Source organism: Pan paniscus, chromosome 14, assembly GCF_029289425.2.
Source record: "Pan paniscus chromosome 14, NHGRI_mPanPan1-v2.0_pri, whole genome shotgun sequence".
NCBI lineage: Eukaryota > Metazoa > Chordata > Mammalia > Primates > Hominidae > Pan > Pan paniscus.
Window position 1 is genome coordinate 25,712,708 of NC_073263.2, and position 8,274 is coordinate 25,720,981.

General features: G+C 43.9%; 1 pseudogene; it reads right to left on the minus strand.

The window, feature by feature from the left end:
• Positions 1-4,258: 4,258 nt before the first annotated feature.
• On the minus strand, positions 4,259-6,013 carry LOC100992656 (exopolyphosphatase PRUNE1-like; annotated as a pseudogene).
• Between the last annotated feature and the right edge of the window lie 2,261 nt (positions 6,014-8,274).

Sequence of the window (8,274 nt, forward strand, 5' to 3'; positions counted from 1 at the left end):
AAGAGGTAACTATGGAAAGATGTGGCATACTATCTATAAAATTTTACAGCAAAGATGCGTTCTTTTCTAATTTTTTCCAGTTTCAGCCTCTTGATTTCCTTTAGGCAAGATCAATTTATCTCTGAATCTGCCAGCTCCCAGCAACTCTAATATGGCACTGGGCACTGTAGGATTTTAAATAATTTGAGAGTCATCCATATGCCAGATACTATGGATATAAAGACGAATTAATCAGTCACTTATACCAAAGACTCAATGTCTAGTAACATCCTTAACAATTGCATTATTACTAGGAAAAGAATCCGTGTGTTGGCCACCATGTTTCCATTGCTTCAACTGTTTTCCTCATAGTATCAAAAGCTTGTGGTGAAAAGTTATCAAGACAGAACAAGGAAATAGTCAGCATAATAACTTAACTCACCTAAAATAGTTTGAACCGTATTAATTCTTCACTGGAAAAATAGGGTATATATTTCTTTCTTTCTTTTTTTTTTTTTTTCTTGTTGCCCAGGCTGGAGTGCAGTGGTACAATCTCAGCTCACTGCAACCTCCACCTCCCAGGTTTAAGTGATTCTCCTGCCTCAGCCTCCCGAGTAGCTGGGATTACAGGCACCTGCCACCACGACCAGCTAATTTTTGTATTTTTACCAGAGACAGGGTTTCACCATGTTGGCCAGGCTGGTCTCGAACTCCCGACCTCAGTTGATTCGCCTACCTCTGCCTCCCAAAGTGTTGGGATTACAGGTGTGAGCCACTGTGCCTGGCTTAAAACAGAGTATATTTCTTGAAGCTCTGAGGATTCTAACTCTTTGGAATAGCTTACTTTAATTGTGCACCTTCTATGTGTCAGGCACTAATTTTAATTACTTTACATAGATTAACTTGTCTTATCCTCATAAGGACCCTATGACGTGCTTGATGATAAAACTGGGGAAAATATAGAGAAGTTAAGGAATGTTCCCAAGAATGATGGCTGGGCAGGTGTGGAGCCAGGTTGAAACCCCAGGCACTGTGACTCCAGGGCTCCTGTTCTGAACCACTGTACCCTTGCCGCTCTCTGGAAAGGCAGGTAAGTGTAATGCATTGAAAAGCATTCGGGGTGCTGCTCACAGCGTCTATGGTGACAGAGTATGGTGTTCTGGTAGTGAAAACAAAGCCAAGTTTTTTTGCTCCTTTCGCTAAAGCTGCTTCATTGTCAGTAAAAAGTTTATATTAGTAGAAATTGAGCAAATATAATCACACTGAATTGAATTTAAAACAGATTTCCAGTCTCCAGCACTAATACTGTGTCCATTTTTTAAACTTGGCTTTTTTTTGATCCAAATGCACTTATCTGTCCGTCTAGGGACCAGCTTGTGTTCACAAAAGAGGAAATTTGGTTAAAAAGGGCCTCTTTCAGTGGGGCTGAGATGAATTTACCAGGCTGAGGGTGAAATACTTCCTTACTGTTCATAATGATGTTGTTTCTTCTCAAAGCCATTCATAGTAACTCCATAAAATGTTGCAAGGCCTTAACTTTACCTCTGTTTTGTTACTGATGATAACCAAACGCACTGCTGAGCCCCAAATTCTGAGCACCCTCACAACCTCTTTATGGCAGTCTTTGGGGATGAACCATGAGTGCTATAAGAACTCCAGGGAAGGAGAAAAGCAGAAGCAATTGAGGTGATCGGTGATAGCACCTACCTCTTCTGAGGCCTCATCACCAGCCAGGCACAAAGAGCTATGCACACTTAACATCTACCTGGGGGAGGAAGCCTGGTGGATTATATTATTTCCATCTCTCTTGGGAATAACAGAGTGGCACACAGATAACAGGATAAGAAATTCTGTTATATAGTCTTTTGTGGGCTATAAAAAAAAGAAAGGCACAAAATTAGTGAGTGTCTTTCAACATCAATAACACAAGAGGTATATATGGTCTAAAATTTGCACCAACTGTGTTTTGACCTCAGGTACACACAAAGTCAGACGCCAGCGAAAAACCATATCATGCATTCAAAACGTACTGTGGGGTGGCTACCGAGGCCAGGATGGTATAGGAGGCTGGAGAGACCTCAGAAAACAAGCTGATCCTGCCTTCTTGAAGCTTTATTCTCATTGGAGAGACAGAATTTCCCCAAACTGAAGAAAACAAATAGGGACTGTGATAGAGAAAAGAAGGGCGTATTGCATTGTATTGTATTGTATTGTATTGTATTGTATTGTATTGTATTGTATTGTATTGTATTGTATTGTGTTTTTGAGATGGAGTCTAGCTCTGTTGCCCAGCCTGGAGTGTAATAGTGTGATCTCGGCTCACTACAACCTTCACCTCCCATGTTCAAGTGATTCTCCTGTCTCAGCCTCCTGAGTAGCTAAGATTGCAAGTGCCCATGACCATGCCCAGCAATTTTTGCATTTTTAGTAGAGATGAGGTTTTACCATGTTGGCCAGGGTGGTCTTGAACTCCTGACCTCAAGTAATCTGCCTGTCTTGGCCTCCCAAAGTGCTGGGATTACAGGCATGAGCCACTGTGCCCAGCCTTTTTTTTTTTAACAGGAAAAAAGCATTTAATACTTTAACAAAATGCAAAGTAAAATATCCAAGTTACAAAATATAAATTCCTTTGGTTCAGTCATCACACCACTATTTTTACCTTCCACATAGCTATAGACATCACACCCTCAAAGTGATGTCAGACTGTCCCCCTTTGTACTGAAAGATGTCATGCCAAAGCCATCACATACCCCACCATTCAGTGAAATTGCTGGCAACTTACACGGAATAGAGCTGTGAGGTAGGAAAAGGGGTAAATGGTTGGTCTGAAAAAAAGGGGAAGACTCTCCACACACAGAGCAAGTCAGCAGGAGGGAGATCTCTGCTGGGTCACCACGCCATGAACCATACACCTTCCATGCTACATGAGGCTGAGTTCTTGGTACAATTGCCCATAAATACAGACGATCAAGTGAACCTGAGCACCCCCAGGGAAAACAGAAGAAAAATACAGAGAGGCAGAGGAGAGAAAGAATGGCAGCCAGAGGCAGATCACAGAATACCAGGGAACATCTAGTCCAAACCCCGTTTTACAGATGGGAAAAATGAGACCTAGAGTAGAAGGTCTTGCCCAAAAGACACAGTTTATGGCAGTATTAGAATTCCATGCTGCCTTTTAACGTGAGCAAGGAGAAAAAAAAAATGGACAAGAAATGGGTAGACTTGCTAAGGCAGGGGCGGACCCAGGCATCTCATTCCACTTCTGCTGTTTTTTGGAAGACTGCCCGTGAGGTCTTAAGGCCTTTCTGTGTGCTTCCTTGATTCTCAAGAATCAGCAGTCATCAAGGTTTCTTCAAGGTTCCTGTGGCTCTGGACACAGGGATCCAAAGAAACAGAGACCCAGGCCACCTAATCAGGACAGAAGATAATGGCCCCTAATCTGCTCCCAAACAAGACCTGAAACAGTGACAACAAGGTCAGAATAGAAATTCAGCCACCCCTCAGTCAAACACCATCACCTAAATGGGGGCTGCAGGAAGAGTCGTGGAGCTGGAAATCTGCAATACTTGAATGAATAAGTGAATGAATGAATACACGGAGATGACCAATGCATGTTTGGTTCCGTGAAAGGTATTGATTCTGTTCACTATCTGTGCTGTGGGCACTTTTGGGGTCTACGTTGTATTTGTCCACTCTGCTGGGATTGTGGGTGTATCATATTGTGCCCTGGCAAACAAACTGAAAGAAGTGAGTGCAGATTTAAATAATAAAATGTGTCTGATTGGTAGAGATTAAGGGGAAAAAGTGGAAAGCCATTTTTTTTTTTTGAGATGGAGTCTTGCTGTGTCACCCAGGCTGGAGTGCAGTGGTGCATTCTTGGCTCACTGCAAGCTCTGCCTCCTGGGTTCACACCATTCTCCTGCGTCAGCCTCTGGAGTAGCTGGGACTACAGGCGCCCGCCACCACACCTAGCTAATTTTTTATATTTTTAGTAGAGACGAGGTTTCACCATGTTGGCCAGGATGGTCTCGATCTCCTGACCTCGTGATCTGCCCGCCTTGGCCTCCCTAAGTGCTGGGATTACAAGGCATGAGCCACCGCGCCTGGCCGGAAAGCCATTCTTAAACCAGCTTCTTTTTTTTCTCCTCTCAGTTTTATAAGAACAGTATACCAGATCCTGGAGCAATGAAGACAGAATGGCTGAATCTCCAAACATCTCAAAACATGCATTTGAGGTGAATCAGGTAGCCTCACCCACTGCCCCTTCCCCTCCCAAAAGTCATTTCTTTGACAGGGAGGCAGTAGTAGACTGTGACAGTGAGATCTCACTGCACTTCTCAAGGATGGCCTCAGCGGAGAGTTTAGGCAGCCCTGTTCCAGAGAGCGCTCATCCCCCAGGCTGTTCATGGACGTGGGGGGCAGCAGAGGGTCCTCCTCATCTTGACTCAGTCCAGGAATCAGGGAGTTACTTGCCCTGTCCAATTCCTTGTCCACCTGCTCCCTGGACACACCCACTCTCTCAGGCTGTCCTAAAGGGATCTGGAGTCAAAATATGCTGACAGGGCTTCCTGGAGCAGAGGCAGAAATTTCTTTCAAGATATCTGGGTGTTGCCTTGAAGATGGGCTTGGAGGTTAGAGAGGTGCTTAGGTCAGGGGTCAGCTTCAGGGACGGAGAGTGGGAGCGTTCCAGGACTCCACAGACCATTGTTCAGAGCACCACGTGGAGACAAAATAGCCAACCACCGCACTGGCTCGTTGTGAGTGTTGAAAAAGATAGTCATGGCAATCAGGACATCATAGCTGCGAGCCTGGTAGAAAGCATGGGGATCTGCAAGGAGGTCAGACCTCAGCAGTAAGGCTTCCAAATCCATATAGATTGCACGAATGGCCACCTTGATGCCTTGTCTATAAAAGGTCTTCTGGTCCTTTCTCAGCATCTGCTCAGTACTCAGTCCTGATACCTTGAACTTTGCCTTTTGTAGGGAATCAAAGATATCATTTCTCTTGGGTAGATCTGGGAAGAGGACCTCTAGCTTCTCCACATATTTGCTGTCTTTAAGGGTTGCCTTTCCAATTTTAAGGTCCATGTTGACACAATCCAGGATGATGGTTCTTAGGTAAGATATGATGGTCGACAAGGATAAGGGTGAGTTAGCCAGCCTGGTGCAATGCATGGAGGTCAATCTCATGCCAAAAATCCAAGATAGTCTCTGGAATATGAACCTTCTGAAGAAGGAAGATGATGCCACCTTGCAGAGGTAGCTCAGAATGTTCTATATTTAAAACTGGCACAAAGACTTCCTTCTGTCTCAGTTCTCTTTACCAGGTAAAAAGCAGGGCAAGGGCCGAAGTGGGCAGATCACGAGATCAGGAGATCGAGACCACGGTGAAACCCCGTCTCTACTAAAAATACAAAAAATTAGCCGGGCACAGTGGCGGGTGCCTGTAGTCCCAGCTACTCAGGAGGCTGAGGCAGGAGAATGGTGTGAACACAGGAGGCGGAGCTTGCAGTGAGCTGAGATCACACCACTGCACTCCAGCCTGGGTGACAGAGCGAGACTCTGTCTCAAAAAAAAAAAAAAAAAGCAGGGCAAGAGCAGACACCATGAAGTCCAAATCACAGGCTTCATTTCCCAGCACAACATGTAGAGGTCGGGACTTGTGCAGGGTAGCTCGACAGGCCTGCAGGTAGTCCTCCACGGTGAAGCCCAAAGTTTGCCATCACCCTAGTCAAGGAACTCAGGTGCTAGAGAAGGACATATTTTAGATAGATGGTCAGGGAATAATGCTGGAGGAGATGACATTTAAAATTAATATCGAAACAAAAAGGTTAGTTAGCTGTATAGCTGATGGTGACAGTAGCACATAGCTGACAAAGGGAATAGTACGCCCAAAGGCTCCGAGTCAGGAAACAGCTTGGTGTGTTTGTGGAGCTTCCAGGCAAGTGTGCCTTTAGCATCTTGAGCAAGGGGAACAATGACAGAATGAGGTTGGAGAGTAGACCATGGTAATGAGTTCAGATTTTATGTTAAGTGTGGTGCCAGTCCTCAGGAGGTTTCTAAGCAAAGGACGGACATGTATAAATGTATGCTTTAAAAGGTCGCTTTAGTTTTTGAGAAGATCAAGATTCCAGATCAAGTAGATCAATGTCTTAAAATAGATAAGTGAAGATATTGGTAGCATGCAATAGAACCAAATAGTTTAAAAGCAAATAAACAGTCTTAACAGAGACTGCTACATAGTAAAAGTTCTTGTATAATGTTTAAATTCACTCATGCTCATAAGTTCAGTGCTTAGCTCATAATATCAGTACAAAATCCCTTGCTTATTATATGAACATCAAAAAATTTCAAGACCCTCTCCCTCTTCCTGGGTTCAGAACATGATACCTTTTAGGAAGCCATATAGATATTTTGAAGTTATACAGCACCACTGTGTCAACTTAGAATGAAAATAACAGGCTTACATGGCCATTCTCAAAGTTCTCCAATAACTTGGGGTCGTTAAATTCACAGGATGCTGGGATGGAAGAAGGTGTCTGACTATGAGGAAAAATAGAAAAGATTAACAAAAAGTTCCCGGTGGTGCCAGTCAATATTCAAAAGGATCTGAAATACACACACAGCCCATCTTCTGTTTTTAGGAGGATCACAAAGAGTCTACAGAACTATAATAATACTTACAGTTCTGTCCAATGATACATCCTCCCAGCCCTCAAAGCTGCAAAATGGCATCCGAAGATGCCTAAACCTGTGTTGAGAACTGTACGGTTATAGGGAATTTGAGCCAGAGTGGCTACGAAAGCAATAAATTCATGGTTACATTCTAGGCTGTCTGACTACCGCATGGGGAAGATCTGTCCAGAGGAGCTTCCGGAAACTGCCGTTTGAGATCTGAACAAGAGAGAGCTCTGGTATTATACGTCAATACTCTGGTACTGATAAAAGTTGGTTGCAGGAAAAGGGAGCAAGGGAAAAGTAGAAAAGAATAGGACTTCTGCCTGAATAACTTCTAAGGGGAAATGAGGGAGGAAATGTAATTGTTTCAAACTCTACATATAAAACTCCTTGGGAATTCTAACATGTATCAAAGCAGATGTAAATCATATTTTTAAAATAACTACAAGTTTGCATTTTAAGCTTTACATTTCAGTCTCATTCAGATACAGCTATAGCTTTAGAAATTCAGTTAAGTCTTGGAGTAAATAAAAACTAATTAATTTTAAGAAAAAAAATGAGAATTTCTGGCCAGGCGCGGTGGCTCACGCCTGTAATCCCAACACCTTGGGAGGACAAGGCAGGCAGATCATGAGGTCCAGAGATCGAGACCATTATGGCTAACACGGTGAAACCCTGTCTCTACTAAAATTACAAAAAATTAGCCGGGCATGGTGGTGCGCGTCCGTAGTCCCAGCTACTCGGGAGGCTGAGGCAGGAGAATCGCTTGAACCCAGGAGGCGGAGGTTGCAGTGAGCCGAGATTGTGCCACTGCACTCCAGCCTGGGTGACAGAGAGAGACTCCACCCCCGCCCCAAAAGGAGAATTTCTAACAGAGTATGGCAATAAAAACACTTTCCTGTAAATTACACCTGCAATGATACACTTCTTATATGTCATAATATTGCAAGTGAGGCTTCCCGTTTTATTAGAAAATTGATACTGTACCTACACAAAATAAAAATGAACACAATAAACCACATGAATTTAAAACAAATTTAGAGGGCAAGACAACAAAATGAAGTTCTTCCTCCTTTTTCTTTCTTTTTCCCTCTGTCTCTCAGGCCAGAGTTCAGTGGCTTGATCTCGACTCACTGCAAGCCCCGCCTCCCCGGTTCAAGCAATTCTCCTGCCTCAGTCTCCCAAGTATCTGGGATTACAAGTGCCTGCCACAACACCCAGCTAACTTTTGTATTTTTAATAAAGACAGAGTTTCACCATGTTGGCCAAGCTGGTCTCAAACTCCTGATTATTTACGCTTTTTTTTTTAGGAGGACATACTCTTCTCTCTTTTTCTTTTTTTGTTTTTTGACAGAGTCTCACCCTGTCACCCAGGTTGGAGTGCAGTGGTACAATCATAGCTCACTGCAGCCTTGACCCCCGGGCTCACGTGATCCTCGCGCCTCAGCCTCCTGACTCCTGAGTAGCTGGGACTTCATACACGCCAAGGCAGGAGGATTGCTAGAATTCAGGAGTTCAAGACCAGGCTGGGCAACATAGCAAGACCTCATCTCTACTAGAAATAAAAAAAAATTAAACAGGTGTGGTGGTGTATGCCTGTAGTCCCAGCTGCTTGGGA